This window comes from Bison bison, unplaced genomic scaffold, assembly GCF_000754665.1.
Source record: "Bison bison bison isolate TAMUID 2011002044 unplaced genomic scaffold, Bison_UMD1.0 scf7180017864471, whole genome shotgun sequence".
Lineage (NCBI taxonomy): Eukaryota > Metazoa > Chordata > Mammalia > Artiodactyla > Bovidae > Bison > Bison bison.
In genome coordinates, this window is record NW_011495032.1 from 23,382,133 (window position 1) to 23,397,064 (window position 14,932).

Here is a 14,932-nt window from a genome sequence, read left to right on the forward strand (position 1 = left end):
CAGGGATCAAACCTGCATATTTTTTGTCTCCTTCAGTGGCAGGCGGTTCTTTACCACTAGTGCCAAGTCGTGATGGGAAGCCCTGTGAGGTAGGTACTATATGCCAATTGTGTAGATGATGAAAGTGAGGTACAGAGTGCTTAAGTCACTGCCTGAGGTCACTTCACTAGCAAGTGGAAGAGTCAGGGTCGGAACCCAGGTAATCTATTGTAGAATCCATCTTCTTAACCATCCCATCTAAATCTGTTAATTTTCCTGATACCATTATTTTTTCTGGAGAATTACCAGGATCTCCTTTATTATTATTACTTTTTCCTCCTTCTATATCTAGTATCCTCTTTAGTTTCATATTTTTAGGTATCATCTAGACACGATTTTTAGTCTTATAATTTACTTAATTCTTTCTCACATTTATCCAAGCTCCTTTCTCCAAGCTTCAGCATGTACTGTGTTCTGAGCTGTATCTCTATGGCTCTTAAACTGAGTGAGAATCAGTCCAGATCAGAGGTTCTAATTTGGGGCCAGTTAATGTCTTTAGGGAGTCCATGAATGTGCAAAATGTTTGTATATTCACACATGATTTTGCAAATATATTCACAGAACTAGCATCAGATTCTCAGAGTCTATGACCCATTTCCACTGGTCAAGAGAGACACAGAAATAATTATAATACAGAGACATGATCAGATCTAAGAGCCATCCCCCAAACATGCTTTTCCAAACTTTGCAAGAAATGCTCTTCTTTTGTCTGGGACAGTCCTTCCAATGTTAAGAGATGTTTTTATACCACCTAGTGACATCAAAGAACTGTAAAGGTCTGAGATTTTACCCAACTTATTGAATACAAATTAATAAGTTAGCCTGACAGAGTTTGATAGATGCTAGCAGAAGACACAAGACCCCTGGGTAAGAGACAAGGGACTTCATTCTTCATAGAAATAGCAGAGCTAGATTATTAGAATTTCTGCCCACATCCTACCCCCAACTCCTAAGGCAATGTGAGGAGGGCCAGTTGACATGTGGATGTACAAGGGTTGCATTACACAAGAGGAACTCTGACATTATGAAACTCCAATCTTTTATAATGGGTTGTAAACCTTCCAGAAGGTGACATATTTATTACACTGGACAGGGAGCATTTCTGGTAATTCTTCCACAGGGAGACACTGTCTTTATCTTCCAATACTGTCCATTCTACTACCATCCTTGAAAAGGAGCTCTGAAACCAGAAAACAGATCAGTGGTCTCTAGAGATAGGGAGTTGCTGGAATGTTGATTACAAAAAAGGAATGGGGAATTTGTGGGGAAGATGGAACTGGCTCACTGCTTGTTTGTAGTAGTGGATACACAGTTGTATGAGTTTGTCAAAACTTGCAGAACTGGACACAAAAAAGCGTGAATTTTACTGTATATAAATAAAAACTGAATATCATCATTAAAAAAATAAGAGCAAAAGAAAAAAGAACAATAACGAAGAAAGCAAGACTGGAACAAAAGCAGGCAGAGCCTCCGCTCACGAGATGGGCACATCTCCAGCATGTGACGTGTATGCTTGAGGTTTGCTCAGTCTTTCTGCCCTTTCTCTTCATGGATTCCCTGCTCTGCTCTCTTCCACAGAGTGCAGTCTGGAAGTGTGTCCTAAATGTCTTCTGGTGACACTAGTTCAATTTAGAAAAACTATTGGGATTGTGTATATGATCCTCTTGGAGGGGAGAAGAGTCTTCGTTATGAATGAGGGAGACAGGCCAAGGGCAGAAGAGTAACCTTTGGGTAGAAACTGTGCATTTCCTCCAACCCAGGTAATTTATGCCATTCTACTGGCTACAGACCCATCATGGAGAGTCAGAAAAGTTTCAGTCTGGTGAATATGAAGCCACCGAGAGCTGCAGAGCCAGCATTTCTAGATTAAATGGCAAAACATTACACCCATCACGTGGAACTGGCTTTCAAAAAAAGTACAATATTGCACATTAGAGACTCAGAGGTTCACCATTTGGCCCTGCTCAGTGAGGGTAGCTGGATATTTTTTCTCAAAAATACAGACAGGTAGCACCTTAGTAGCTTTTTTGAAGGTGGAGGTTATAAAATAGCATATTCTAAGTGAAAACAGATTAGGCCATCTTCCACACATCTAGGTCTGTGAAAGGGAGATATAGAGAAGAATCTATTCCTCACACTGTCATTTCAGCAGCACATTTTGTGGAGTCATAGCCGTAGTGAAACATTTTTCTGAAATAAAAGCCTTAGTTCTCTCTGAATGTGATTCCATCTCTGATGAATACTAATGGTTTACGGGGAAGAGAGGAAAAGATGTTTCCATTTTTCATGCTGCAGGGAATCAATAGCCACTAAGCATATGTAACATCCATAGAGCTTCCATTTCAGACCCTCCTCTGCCCACTTCTTCCACACCCCTTCCCCTAAAAAACCTATGACAAGTAACTAAGAAAGACTATATAGTATTATTAATTTTAAAAACATAATCTTTTTCCTACAAAGATATAAACTTCAGAAGTTTATATATTCGGGGATGTTTGGATTTCCAGAGGAATGTGGAAAAGTGAGAGAGTTACAATGATGCCAAAAAAGGGGACATGTGAGGACATACATCTAAAGGAAAGGTTAAAGAGTGGATTCAAGTCCTTCACTGGTGTCATCATAGACTGGGAACTCATGTGTCCAAGCTCCTCCCAACCCCAAAGAGCAGCTGTCAGCCACCGCCCAGGCCCGGGGGTGAGATCCTGGCTGTACCCTTGCAGTCTGTGAAAGGAGGGACTAGAGCAGGGACCCGCATGGAGCTTTGCGGCAGGGAATTCTGAGGTTGTGCGTGCCCACGGCTTGCAGCTAGAAGGCAGGGTACTGGCTGGGAGTGGTATGTCCCTTTGATCCCAAGGATGCCTGCCCCTTGGGGAGGGGTGTGGCAAACAGAAGCCAGAATTGAGACCCAGAATGGAGTCCCAGCGATCTGAACCTAAGGATGAGGTTGGGAATGGACTCCTTAAGCCACATTTGATGCTTCCAACCTTAACAGAAATATAAAGAAGAATGGGCTTGGGGATGATAATTCATATTCATAAAAAATAATGTTACAGAAAAGTCTAATAACAGTACTGAATCTAACCACCCCTCTTTCTTCAGCTATAATTTTCCTTACATCACCTCCCTGCAAAGTGTCAACTAACTCATGCGAAGAGTTGACTCATTGGAAAAGACCTTGATACTGGGAGGGATTGGGGGCAGGAGGAGAAGGGGACGACAGAGGATGAGATAGATGGATGGCATCACTGACTCGATGCACGTGAATTTGAGTGAACTCCGGGAGTTGGTGATGGACAGGAAGGCCTGATGTGCTGCAATTCATGGGGTCGCAGAGTCGGACACGACTGAGCGACTGAACTGAACTGAACTGAACCATGTTTAATCCCTGTTAGAATTGGTAAACTTCTCTGTTGTAAACATCCCTGGAACTATAATAGCCAACAGATAGAACTGGATTCAGTGATTCCCTAAGCCAGCTCTGATTTAGACAGCCATTTCCAATTTTGTCTGAGACCCGATTTCCTACAATGTCCACATGTTGGGACCATGTGGGCAAGTCTGTGCCTCATTTATGAGATAGCCTGTCCCATAGGTACAGATGGCTTTCATCTTCACTCTCCTTTTGCACTCACCCTCCTTGCCCCCGTTCTTTTTTTTTCTTCTTTTTTTCTCCATCCCCCATCCTGTTACCTCCTCATCTCCTTTCTAGCTGAGTTATTTTCTTGCATTTCCTCACTTAATGTCTCATTCATTCCAGGATTCCAGGTAACACCTCCATAAATGATTCCTAAATCCCTTCCTACTTCTGCTCCGTCACATACGTAACCTTGAGTTCATTGTGACCACCACTCTTCTTCTGCTAAACTGGTCTTTCTCCTGCCTTCCATACTTATGGGAAATGGTACCACAATATTTTGCTTTTTCTCACACAGAACCAAGGCCTGATGATTTTAATACATATTAGCCTTTAAGCTCACCTCCTGCTTTTCCTTTGCACTCATGTTACCCTGATCTAGCCCTTCTTCATTTACACCAAGATCATTACAAGTTCTGCACCTGGTCACCTTCCTTCCAACATCTCCCCAATATGACCCTACTCATGGCAGGGTCCCCAAATTTTCCACAATTCCTTAGGAAGCTTTTTAAAATGTGATGGGCTATTTCCCTCAGTTTTACTAGACTGGCACCTCAGGCTGTGGGGCTTAATAATAGCTCTGAATTTTTTTTTTTTTTTACAATTTTGCTATCACTTTAAATGAATTTTTTACAAAATTCACCAGGGGACAAATGCAACCCATCTGCAGGTCTGGAATTAGGAACCACTGCAAACTGTAAGTCAAAGAAGTCTTCCAGAAATATCTGCTCAGAGATGCCAAATGTCTCTCACTGGCCCCTGATGCCATCTTGAAACTAAAGCCTGCCTTTGAAGACTTTCTGCAGTTTGCCTGCTCTGACCTGACTCTCTTTCTCTCTTTTTTTTTTTTTAAAGATGCATGCTTTTTTATTTTAAAAAATCTTTTATTTATTTGTTTACTTATTTATTTGACCCCACAGCATGGCATTTGGGATTCTAATTCCCCAACCAGGTACCGAACCCACAACCCCTACAGTGAAAGTGCAGATTCTTAACCACTGGATTGCCAGGGAAGTCCCTCTGAGCTGACTCTTAACACCACCTTCTTCTAATCGCTCCTCTGTGATCAAGGCCATCCATTTGGTTTTTTCCGAGGATGTCGTGAACAGCCTCCTATCTGAATCTGCATTGGCTCTGTCGCCTCTTCTTCCAGGAAGCCTCTGCAACCACTTGCTCCCTAACCTCCTGGGAAGCCTTGCCATCTGGACCCCACTTCTGAATTGTGGCTTCTGCTGGCCCTAATTGAAGTTCATCTTGCTCCAGCCGGGGCCCCATGTGTGGCACAGAACAACTGCTTAACAGCTGCTCCCGCTGCCTTCCCGCCAGAGGAAAACTGAGGGGCTGGTCTGTCCTCACCCCCTTGTGTCCCCAGAGCCCAGCCCAGGGCCTTTCAAACATGAGACACTCAGTCCTGGCTGTTAATGACCACGTGCTGTCGCTTCAGTCTTGTCTGACTCTTTGTGACCCCATGGACTATAGCCCACCAGGCTCCTCTGTCTATGGGATTTCCCAGGCAAAAATATTGGAGTGGGTTGCCATTTCCTTCTCCAGGGGATCTTTCTGACCCAGGGATGGAACATACATCTCCTGCAGCTCCTGCATTGCAGATGAATTCTTTACCACTGAGCCACTGGGAAGCCTGTTAATGATCATGGTGCTTATCAAACGTCAACATTTTTTTTTTTAACCAAAAGACTAAAACACAATTTTTTTCCCTTAAAGTTTGCACCAAATTGTATTCAGAAGAAGGATTGCAGCCCCTGGACCCAACCCAGGAACCTATATTTCCACCTAAACTAATGCTATGTTCTTTTTTCCTGATTTCTTTCGCTTTTTATGTCAACTATAAGGGAATAAACAGTCCATCAGTTCATCCTCAGGTGATACTTTCTAGTATCTTTAACTTGATGTCTTAACCTGAATGTCAAAAGGGAATAAAACATCTTCAAAGCAAAGCACTCTCTTCCTTATAACTCATTCTTTAGTTTTCCTCTCACTAAAAATAGAGCCAGAGTGAAAAAGAATCTAGTATCAAAGCAAATTTTAATTATTCAAAATATTGACTTAATATCCATTTGCCCCATGGGTACCTTTGCAGGAACCTATGCAAAGCTCCCACCCTTCTGCCCTACCCTTGGGTGAACATACCTTGTCCATGACCTTTTTTATCTAGTACAACTCATTTCCTTGTGTCCAAAGCAGGACCGTCAGAGTCTGTTTTGGCATGTAGGATCTTTATTAAAATCCAAAGAAAACCAAGGGTACAAATTATAAGCAGGTGAGCTCCCTATGTCACTTACCTGACAGCTTGGCATAGGTTTAAAGCATTTAACTGCCTCCTTTCCTTTTCTTTTTAAAAACCTGTCTCATCAAGTGTCTGCTGGACTCATTTGGAATTGTTTCACAAACTTCTGTGGGGAGACTTCAAATGCTGGAGCAGAGCAAGGCCCTTGGATACAGAAATGATCCAGGAGCTATCTCAGGAGCTCACAGTCAGCTGGAGGGGTGGGATAGATGGGCCCATCACAATTAACAAAAGAAGGTGAGGGTTGTACAGGAAACCTGGGAACCGGTGTCTGGGAGTGGAGCAGAGAGCAAGAGGTGGAGAGGGTGGACATCCAGAGAGACTTTGCCAAAAAGCCAAGATTGAACTAAAACATGAATTATAAATAGAAGTTATCAAGAAGTAGGCAAGGGAAATGCATGGAACAAGGCAAGGGAATTCTAGCTTAAGTAAAAATCACATGCATTGGCTTGTGGCCTTGCAGAATGAAGAATTTTCAGAAAAGCAATTTTAGATGAGGTAGGCATGGCATGTTGGAGAGTTCACTGTAATACTTGCTCCTCCCCAAAGTGTGGGACTGGAAAGGGCAGAGGAGGGCAGGTCCTGACAGGACTTCAGTGCATATCTAAAGCATATAAATTGTTTGCGCAGGTAATGGAGTGTTATGAAAGGTATTCTGATAAGAATGTTTACCATTTTAAAATGTTACCACGCCTTGTGTACAAAGTAAAGATTGGAAGGGGTCACAGGTGTGTATCACATAGCCAAGGAAAGGGACAATGGGACTGAGGATTAGGGTGCTGGTGGTGGAGACAGAGCAAGAGGGCAGATGGGAGAGATGCCTAAGAGGCAAAATCAATAGGATGTGGTGGAGGACTGGGATTGAAGAGTTTGAGTTTTGTCTTCTTTATTTTTATTTATGTATTTTTGGCTATGCTGGGTCTGCATTGCTGTGTGGTCTTTCTCTCTAGTTGCAGAGAGTGGGGGCTACTCTAGTTGCAGGGCACGGGCTTCTCATTGCAGCAGCCTCTCATTGCAGAGGACGGACTCTAGGGCACTTGGGCTTCAGAAGTTGTGGCTCCTGGGCTCTAGAGCACTGGCTCAGTAGTTGTGACCCACAGGCTTAGGTGCTCCCCGACATGTGGGATCCTCCTAGACCAGGGATCAAACCTGTGTGTGGGAGGCAGATTCTTTACCACTGAGCCACCAGGGAAGCCCTGTTTTCTTTATTAGTGGAAGAAGCTTGAACGTTGATGGGAAGAATACAAGTGAACGGGAGAAGTTGAAAACTTCACAGACAGAAGGGGTAGCTCTAAAGCACCGACTGAGGGACACCTTCTCTATTTCTTTCCAAAATCTTTCACTAAAACATTCTTCTCAAGTCTGAGGAGGAATTCCCCCTGCGCTTCCTAGAGCTCTGTCCTTCCCCTCTGGAGTGTTTTTCTGTGGGGCTGGGATCCCCTACATACTCGCTAGGTTGTGAGCACCAGCCCTCTGTAAGAGGAGTGTGGTGCTCAGCCCCGTGGTGTTCACCCCTGTGTCACCACTGCCCTGCAGGATGAGTCTCAATTTTTTGGTCTCCAGACTGATTATGGCCTTAAAAAAATGATTAAGGACCCTAAAAAGCTTTGGTTCATGTGGTGGTGGTTGGTTTAGTCCCTAAGTCGTGTCCGACTCTTACAACCCCATGGACTATAGCCCTCCAGGTTCCTCTGTCCATGGGATTCTCCAGGCAAGAATACTGGATTGGGTTGCCATTTTCTCCTCCAGGGGATCTTCCCAACCCAGGAATTGGACCTGGGTCTCCTGCATTGCAGGCAGATTCTTTACAGACTTAGCTAAGGGAATTAGTTCATGTGAGGTAGAGCTATGAACTTTCATAGTATTTGAAATTAAAACTGGGAAATATTTTACATATTTATTTATTTATTTGAAAATACCATGGGTGAACTCATTACACATGAACACGAATAACATGTGGTTGGTGAAGAATAACTCTGTTTTTACAAAGAGAAAATCAATGAGAAGGGTGGTGCTGTTTTACCACTTTTGCAAACCTCTTTAATACTGGCTTGAAAGAACACAGCTAGATTTGCATATTCAGCCTGTCATGGTACCAGACATGATGCAACCTTTGGAAAGTTCCAGTGCAACTTTTGAGAGAATGAGAAGGAAGAGGGTAAATATGACAGGTTTGACCTCAGAACCCTGAAAGGAATCCATGGACTATAAGAATCGCTAGCCAACCTGATGAGACAAACATTCAGATAGTTTCATTAACTGGAACTTTCAGTCAGTTCCCAGAAACTTCCAACTCTCTGTCATTCTTTCCAACAAAACACATGACTTAAGGCAAGATTTACAGAATTCTTCTGAAAAAGAAATTCTCATTTAGCCAATCTGCCTTTATTGTTCAATCCCCATCACTTTTTTCAAGTAAGCAACTTGCACCATAATTTTTGTCCTGTGTTGAAATTATTCAGTGTGAAATGATTTATGGAAACACAGAAACTCCACCTGAAGATCTGCCCTTTGGTGGCTCCCACAAAGAGCAAAATAAGTTTTCATAAAATATTTTTAATAAGGTTATAATCAAATTTAATTTCAAACAAATTAATTCAATTCCCTGGAGAAATGGTTTCCTTAGTTTTTTAACTAGAGGAAGTTGTTTAAACCTATTTTTCCAGATGTGTGGAACCATTTCAGCTTAGAGGACTCTGGGCAGGGAGCCTGGTTCCCACCCTTGGGTTCATGGTCCAGTTCACATTAACCATCTGTGTCGCCTCGACCAAGTCACGTCGCCTCGACCAAGTCACGTCCCCTCTTTCAGCCTCATTGTTATTTCCTTCTATAAATCTAGGCCAGTGGGTCTCAGATTTACTTCTGTGAAGGAGCAATCAGAAGTCAAGGGCTTTTCCTTGAATATCGTATTCTTTACCGAACATCATAAAATAGTGGCAAATTTAGTTAGGCTGAGTAGAACAGGAACAATTTTAGACTTAGAAAATATAACTGTATTATATGGTCCCTGAAAGTGAAAGTCACTCAGTCATGTCCGACTCTGCGACCCCAAGGACTACAATCCACGGAATTCTCCAGGCCATAATACTGAAGTGGGCAGCCATTCCCTTCTCCAGGGGATCTTCCCAACCCAGGGATCGAACCCAGGTCTCCCACATTGCAGGCAAAGTCTTTACCAGCTGAACCACCAAGGAAGCCCTGGTGGTCCCTGCACCAAGACAAAATGGAGAGCACAGAAGCCCATTAAAAAGAAGAGGAAAAAAAAGAAAATGTCACCCAATTAAGCACAGTCTACTATTTGCAAATCACCCTCATAAATATTCACTTGTTCATTCCATCTTATTGTCACCTATCACGTGCGGAGCTGTAGGTTTTAGAGAACAAAATGGGAGGAAAACTTGAACAAAATTCTGCCCATTAACTACTTCTGCTAATTGAGAAAAGTTCAACTTTCAACTGTAACTATAAACTCCCCCTAATCTTGCTTTGGAAACAATGATGGTCAGTGAAAGGAAGGTTCCTATTGACTTTAAAAAGTCTAACATTCTATGCTTTTTATCATATTTCAACCAACAGCCAGCCTTACCTCACAGAAGTATGGCCTATGAGACCCAAAAGAGCTTCTAGTCAAATCCCTAACTTGCAGATAAAGTCAGGCCTAGAGAGGTGCTGTTGCTGTTGTTGTGTCCAACTCTTTGTGAGCCCCATGAACTGCAACACAATAGGCTTCCCTGTCCTTTGCCACCTCCCAGAGTTTGCACAAACTCATGTCCATTGAGTCAGTGATGCCACCTAACCATCTCACCCTCTGTCACCGATTCTCCTCTTGCCTACAATCTTTCCCAGCATCAGGGGCCTTTCCAATGAGTCAGTTCTTCGCATCAGGTGCCCAAAGTATTGGAGCTTCAGCTCCTGAGGTTTTCCTAAATTCACCTGGCTTGCTAGTGGCCAGGTCTTAGAACCTGGGTCTCCTGTTTCCTGGGGGACTTGGTGTTTTTGCACTTTGCAAGCTTTCCTGATAATAAATAGCACACACACTCCCAGTGCACATACAGTTAATCCTCTGTTGATGTTCCATCATCACATATAACTTAGCCAACAATTATTTCTTCAGTTGAGAACTTGACGTTAGAGAACTCATCCCTGACACATAAGATTCTTGCTTGTTTATAAGTTAAGATTTAATTAAAATCCACTTAGTTTTTTTTTATAAACCAGAAGAGATGGAAAAATAAATATGCAAAGCAGTGAATTTAATTGTAAATTGATGAGGCCACTGTTTTGTGAGTATCTTTGTTTTATTATCCACAATGGGTTCCATTCAATCTTGCTCAGTTTATAAGCTCTAATGAAGTCCGTGTGTTTGTCGCTGACACCAGCATTAAAGTCTGCATTAGGCTGCATTAGGCTGTTGCGGAGAATGGTGAAACAGCCCAGAAGGAAATGTCTGACTTTCCCTGGATCACTCAAAGAACCGTAAATGACCTTCTGGGACTGAAAATAAAGGACCCCAAAGGTCTCCTTGTGATGGGGAACACTTGTAATGGTGACAGCAATGATCCCATAGTTACCACTTTGATTGAAAAGCAAAATTAGGGACTTCCCTGGTGGCACAGTGGACGGGAATCTGCCTGTCAATGCAGGGGACATGGGTTCAATCCCTGGTCTGGGAAGATCCCACATGCCACAGAGCAACTAAGCCCATGCGCAACTTCTAAAGCCCTCAAGCTCTGGAGCCTGCAAGTCACAACTACTAGGCCTGTGTGCTGCAACTGCTGAAGCCCACACACCTAGAGCCTGTGCTGTGCAACAAGAAAGCAACCAAAGTGAGAAGCCAGCGCAGTGCACCCAGAGAGTGGCCCCCCACTCTCCTCAACTAGAGAAAGCCCGCGCAGAGCAACGAAGACGCAGTGCAGCCAAAAATTAAAAAATAAATTAAAATTAATGAAAAAAGATCTGTCATGGCTGCTGCTGCTAAGTTGCTTCAGTCATGTCCAGCTCTGTGCGACCCCATAGATGGCAGCCCACCAGGCTCTGCCGTCCCTGGGATTCTCCAGGCAAGAACACTGGAGTGGATTGCCATTTCCTTCTCCAATGTGTGAAAGTGAAAAGTGAAAGTGAAGTCGCTCAGTCATGTCCAACACTTTATGACCCCATGGACTGCAGCCTACCAGGCTCCTTTGTCCATGGGATTTTCCAGGCAAGAGTACTGGAGTGGGTTGCCATTGGCACCTACTCACAAATCAAAATACACACCTGGTGATTCAAATTCACTCTTTTGTTCAACTAATAGCCAGGTTGTCACATAATTATCAGTTTGTGGGATCTTAGCTCCCTGACCAGGTGTCGAACCTGCACCTTCAAGAGTGGAAAGCACAGAGTCCTAGCCACTGGATCACCAGGGGATTCCCCAAAATAAATAAATACAAATTAATGAAAGAAGATGTTTCCGTGGTGGGAAGAGGGTTTCCCTGGTGGCTCAGATGGTAAAGAGTCTGCCTGCAGCGTGGGAGACCTGGGTTCCATACCTGGGCCGGGAAGATCCCCCAGAGAAGGAAATGGCAACCCACTCCACTATTCTTGCATGGAAAATCCCAAGGATGGAGGAACCTGGCAGGCTACAGTTTTGCTAAGTCACTTCAGTCGTGTCTGACTCTGTGCGACCCCATAGACAGCAGCCCACCAGGCTCTCCCATCCCTGGGATTCTCCAGGCAAGAACACTGGAGTGGGTTGCCATTTCCTTCTCCAACGCATGAAAGTGAAAAGTGAAAGGGAAGTCGCTCAGTCGTGTTCGACTCTTTGTGACCCCATGGACTGCAGCCTACCAGGCTCCTCCGTCCATGGGATTTTCCAGGCAAGAGTACTGGAGTGGGGTGCCATCGCCTTCTCTGAGGCTACAGTTTATGGGGTCTCAAAGAGTTGCACACAACTGAGCGACTTCACCTTCCATCCCAGTGAAAGAAAATGTGTCCTGGCATCTATCCACAAATCAAAATATTTGGTGATTCAAACTCTTTTGCCCAACTGATAGACAGCTTGTTACATAATTAAAATCTCTAAAAAGTGCAATTTCGCCTCTAGAATGTGGTTGAAAGCAAGTCTCATTTTTCAGTGTTATTTCATTTCGCTCTTTAGGTCTATAATAATTGCTTCTAGGTCACGGTGTTATTTGTGACACGACATCTAACTGGCTTCTTTCCCACTAATGATAATTCTCCTACCTGTTAGGGCCTGATACAAAGCTTAAAGAAGTTTTCCACCCAATTATTATCTCTCTTGAAAGGATTTTGGAATTATTTATAGAGATTAACACAAAAGATGTGCTCTGTTTTTATTATAACAAGGTCCTTATGTTACAGATGGTTCTGCTAAAGAAAGCTGAGGCTACTTGCCACTAACCAAATCACAGGATCCTGAAGATGGGAGAAATTATATTTTGTAGTGTAATGCTCAACTACATCTGATCTTTCAAAAATTCAGAAAATCCTGCTAAAGACTGTACCTCGTCTCTAGAGACTCAACTTTCTGCATAGAGCCGTGGCTCAACAGATGTCTGTTGATTCACCCAGAAATTCATCCAGCTGTCCTAACTACTTTCATTATTCAAGGAGTGCTCTGTCGGTGGTTTCTTCCCTCCAGCAGCAGATGAGAGCAGCCATGACATTCTCTGCTAAACAGCCCATGGCGTTTTCACAGTCCACAGTAGTCACCAGGCACGTCCTCAGTTTTCCTTTCTCCAAGCAGCCTGTCCCAAAGGTATCCAACAAGGAGAGGCTTTTTATTATTATTATTATTACTATTTAGAACTCAGTTCTTTTTTTAAGTGACAGAGCAATAAAGAATCTCCCAGCCATGATATGTGGCAGAAACTAACACAATTCTGTAAAGCAAGTACCTTTCAATTAAAAAATAAGTTTAAAAAAAAAAAGAATCTGCCAGCCAATGCAGGAGACATAAGAGATGCAGGTTCAATCCCCAGGTCAGGAAGATCCCTGGAGAAGGAAATGGCAACCCACTCCAGAATTCTTGCCTGGAGAATCCCATGGACAGAGGAGCCTGGTGGGCTACAGTCCATGGGGTCACAAAGAGTTGGACACATCTGAACACAAAACAGAACTCAATTCTTTTTTTTTTTTTTTTTAGGACTCAATTCTTTAGACTGATATTACTCTGTAAAAAGTACAGGTAAATAAAATCATTTAAAACATTCATTAGTCTATCAATTTTATAGTTATTAAGCACTTACCATCTGTCAGGCATTGGGCTATATGCTGGTAAATCAAGTCTACTGAAAAAGACACGATTTCTTCTCTAGGATTCATCATATGGTGGGAAAGATAGACGGAGAAAAAAGTAATTACACAGTGATGTAGTAAGTATGATACCCTTTGGCTGCACCACGTAACTTGTGGGATCTTAGATCCTCCACCAGGGATTGAACCTGAGCTCTAGGCAGTGAAAGTGCAGAATCCTAATCACTGAACTGCCAGGGAATTCCCAACATTTTCTTCTTCATCAGTGGAATCTTCCTCTACAATCTAAGAAGTGCTTTGAAAATTGTTATGTTTCTGGATTAGTCCAGTTACGATGATTTTTAAATTTTAGTCAAGGAGAATTTGGGGATTTTTAAGTAAGGAAAAGAGAAGAATAAATATCATTTAAAACACTGCATGCATATGAAACAGAAACAGACCCAAGGACATAGAGAACAGACTGTAGTTGCCAAGGAGGAGTGGGGTGGAGATGGGATGGAGTGGGAAGTCAGGGTTAGCAAATGTAAGCTATTATGTATGGAATGGATAAACAACAAGGAACTACTGTACAGCACAGAGAGCTATATAAAGTATCCTGTGATAAACCACAATGGAAAAGAATATATATATATATTCATTGTATATGTATGTATGAGTGAAAGTTGCTCAGTCATGTCTGACTCTTTGTGACCCCATGGGCTGTAGCCCACCAGGCTCCTCTGTCCCTGGAATTCTCCAAGCAAGAATACTGGAGTAGGTTGCCATTCCCTTCTCCAGGGAATCTTCCCTCCCCAGGGATGGAACCTGGGTCTCCCGCATTGCAGGCAGATTCTTTACCATCTGAACCACCAGGGAAGCCCATGTATATGTATAACTGAATCAATCATTGCTGTACAGAAGAAAATAACACAACACTGGAAATCAACTACCTGTCAATTTTTAAAAAACAGAAAAAAACATCATATACATTAATTTTAAAGCTAGATACAGAGTTGCAAGCACTAGTTTAAAATAAACAGCCTGTGTTTTTTATGTTCTCAACATTTTTCTCTCAATTTCCTATAACAAATCTGTTTGACTTTGCTAATGCAAAAATAGAATGTTTTTAAGTGTTGTTTTCAATCTTGTAGAAATGAGATTAGAATGCAGAATTACTAATCAGACATGTATGATAAGGAAAATTCTGCCTCATATGCCTTTTCTGTCATTATTATAGTCTTCCGGAAAACAGAAAATTGTAGATCACATGCACAAAACCCCATCTGTTAGTGTTGCTGGGTTCACCTATGGCTTCAGAATTGCTGAGTCACCTTCATGGTTCTGGTTCTTCATGTAAGAGATTAGTTCATTCTCTCAACCTTTATTTATTCTGCTTTTGACCTTGGCTCATGTGGTAGTAAACATTCTTTGAAGTCTAAATAAATATCTGTTTCATAATTTCAAAGGGCAGAGACTTCAACAAGCATGCATTCAGTGCCAAATCACAGTCATGTTCAGTTCAGTTCAGTTGCTCAATCGTGTCCGACTCTTTGTGACCCCATGAATTGCAGCATGCCAGGCCTTCCTGTCCATCACCAACTCCCAAAGTTTACTCAAACTTATGTCCATCAAGTCGGTGATGCCATCCAGCCATCTCATCCTCTGTCGTCCCCTTCTCTTCCTGCCCCCAATCCCTCCCAGCACAGGGTCTTTTCCAATGA

At 42.7% G+C, this 14,932-nt stretch overlaps 1 long non-coding RNA gene across 1 annotated transcript; it reads right to left on the minus strand.

Moving 5' to 3' along the window:
• Positions 1-12,312: 12,312 nt before the first annotated feature.
• Positions 12,313-14,553, minus strand: LOC105003639. Its single transcript, XR_827134.1, has 3 exons — positions 14,517-14,553; positions 13,226-13,290; positions 12,313-12,724 (listed from the first exon to the last, which is right to left on the minus strand). It is a non-coding gene; the product is annotated as an uncharacterized LOC105003639 (long non-coding RNA).
• Positions 14,554-14,932: the final 379 nt, after the last annotated feature.